Source organism: Bufo bufo, unplaced genomic scaffold, assembly GCF_905171765.1.
Source record: "Bufo bufo unplaced genomic scaffold, aBufBuf1.1, whole genome shotgun sequence".
Classification (NCBI taxonomy): Eukaryota; Metazoa; Chordata; class Amphibia; order Anura; family Bufonidae; genus Bufo; species Bufo bufo.
In genome coordinates, this window is record NW_024400039.1 from 19,925 (window position 1) to 23,061 (window position 3,137).

Below are 3,137 nucleotides of genomic sequence, written 5' to 3' on the forward strand. Positions count from 1 at the left end.
AGACGCCTTCCGCCGCGATCTTCCGAAGGACCTTGGGCAGGAGTGGGATGGGAGGGAATATGTATGGACGCGCGAAGCCTCGCCAAGGAAGAACGAGGGCGTCGGCTCCGCAGGCTCCAGGATCCCTGGCCCTGGACAGATAGGCGGGGACCTTGTGATTGAATTTGGAGGCCATGAGGTCCACGTCCGGTATGCCCCAACGCAGGCAAATGGCCTCGAACACCTCCGGGTGAAGAGACCACTTGCCGGGGTCGACGGTGGTGCGACTGAGGAAGTCCGCCGCCCAATTGTCCACCCCTGGAATAAAAATTGCAGATAGGGCCGGGACGTGGGCTTCCGCCCAACGGAGAATGCTGGTGACCTCCCGCATTGCTGCAGCGCTGCGAGTGCCCCCCCTGGTGGTTTATGTACGCCACGGCCGTGGCGTTGTCCGATTGCACACGAACTGGATGACCCTTCAGCAGATGAGTCCAGTGTCGCAGAGACAGAAGGGCCGCTCTCAGCTCCAGGACATTGATCGAGAGTTTGGACTCCGATGGAGACCAAATGCCCTGGACGGATCGGGGAGGAAACACGCCTCCCCAGCCCAAGAGACTAGCATCGGTTGTAACCACCAACCAGTTGAGCGGCAGAAAGGACCTGCCCAGAAGAGGGGACTGCAATCACCAGCGGAGAGATGACCGCACCGGAGGCGATAGATGGAAGGGATGATCCAGAGATTCCGGCGATTTGTCCCAGGAGGAGAGGATCGCCCGTTGGAGAGGGCGGGAGTGAAACTGCGCAAATGGGATCGCCTCGAAGCAGGCAACCATCTGCCCCAAGACCCGCATGCAGAAGCGGAAGGACGGTCGACGGTGGAGAAGGAGACCCCGAATCGCCCGACGGAGGATCAGTCGTTTTTCCGAGGGAAGACGTACCTCCGCCGCTCCCGTGTCTAAAAGCATTCCCAGGAAGACCAGTTGTATGGAGGGAGGAAGGGAGGACTTGGGGAAGTTGATGACCCAACCGAATCTCGCCAGAGTCTCTAGAGTGAGATCCACGCTGGCAACCGCTTGGGAAAGGGACGGAGCCTTGATGAGGATATCGTCCAAGTACGGTAGCAGAAAAACACCCCTGGAACGGAGTAAGGCCAAAACCGGGGCCAGGACCTTGGTGAACACCCGGGGGGCTGTTGCCAGCCCAAAGGGAAGGGCGACAAACTGGAAGTGGAGGTCCCCCACGGCGAATCGGAGGAAGCGATGGTGACACCGGGCTACCGGAACATGGAGGTAGGCATCCTGTATATCGATGGAAGACATGAAATCTCCCTGCTCCAGGGAAGCCACCGCGGAACGGAGGGACTCCATCCGAAACCGTCGAAGGAGGAGAAAACGGTTGAGCTTTTTGAGGTCCAAAATGGGCCGCACCGAACCTCCCTTCTTGGGGACTACAAAGAGGTTAGAATAGAACCCTTGGAACCTTTCCTCTAGAGGAACGGGGGTAATCACCCCCCTGTCCAGTAAGGCTTGAACAGCCGCGGAGAACGCAGCCGCGCTTTTCGGGTCCCGCGGGGGGCGGGAGCGAAAGAACCGATCTGGAGGGAAGGACGCAAATTCGATTTTGTATCCGGAGGACACAATTTCGAGAGCCCAGGCGTCGGAGACGTGAGCCATCCAGATGTCCCTGAAAAGGAGGAGCCGGCCCCCCACCCGGGTGGGTGGGGGCGCGCCTTCAGGCAGAGGACTGCTTTGCTGCGGGTGTGCGGGCAGCCTACGGCCTGCGCCAGGAGGGCTGCGCCCGAAAAAACGGCTTCCTACGCTTATCCTGGGGAGGGGCCGAAGCGGCAGCTGCGGGGGGAGCCCCAGAGGTCCTGCGGGAGGACCGAAAACGAGACGCACCAGGGCGTCCGCGGGGGGCGCCCCTGGCTTGGGGTTGAGGAAGATGGGTGCTTTTACCACCCGTGGCCTCCGAAATAAGCTCGTCTAGGCGGACCCCGAAAAGGCGGGAACCCGCAAACGGTAGCCCCGCCAAGGAACGTTTGGAGGCAGCGTCCGCTTTCCAAACCTTCAGCCAGAGCTCCCTCCTGACGGAAACTGCCAGGGCGGAGGAGCGTGCAATAAGGGCTCCCGCATCAAGGGAGGCCTCACAAACAAAATTCCCGGCCCGAATAATAGGCTGGGCCAAGGAACGTAGGTCCTGGATGGGGACGTCCGAGTCCAACTCCTGTTCCAGCTGCGCACCCCAAGCAGAGATTGCTTTACCTGCCCAAGCAGAGGCAAAAACCGGTCTGAGAGCAGAACCGGAGGCAGCAAAAATGCCCTTGGAAAGGGTCTCCATGCGACGGTCCTCCGCTGACTGAAGAGAGGACCCGCCGGGAACAGGGATGGCAGTGTTCTTTGACAGACGGGCCACAGGGGGGTCCACCTTGGGTGGGGATGACCAGGTGGCCACGACATCGGCTGGAAAAGGATAGCAAATGTCCAGCTTCTTGGGATTGACAAAACGGGCGTCCGGGCGAGCCCAAGCCTTAGATACCACGGAGGAGAAATCAGAGTGGATTGGAAAGACTTTTGAGGCCTGCCTGGGTCTGATAAAGGAGACGCTAGCTGCGTCAGAGCTAGGGGGGTCATCTTGCACCTTAAAGGTGTCACGAATATCCGAGATGAGTTGACCCATCGCTGAGGCTAGCTTGGACGGCAGGGCCGAGTCCATTTCCAAATCTGAAACCGCCAATTCACCTTCAGAGAGCGAATCCTTTGGAGAGGAGAGGCCCGTCTGAGTGCGCACGCGTGGCGGGGAGAGGGAGGCATCCGAGGAGGAGGCTCGCTCTACTCTAAGACGCTTCTGAGAGTGCCTAGCTTGGGAGGGGTCACTAAGAAAGGGTGAACCCGCTGCAGCGGCAGAAGCGGTGGACCCGGAGGGCGCGACAGTAAGAGTGGTGTCCTGCGGGGTAGGCGGCCTGTCTATTAGGCGGCCCACGACATGAGTGAGGCTTTCCACGGCCTGGGACAGGGATCTAGCCCAGTCAGGCGGGTCAGAGGAAGCAGGGAGCGACACAGCGGGCGACTGAGGCTGCGGTGGAGCTCGGCATGCAGGACAGTGCGGATCAGACTGCCCCCGGGGAAAGGGTTCCCTACAAGCAAGCAACAGTACTGGTG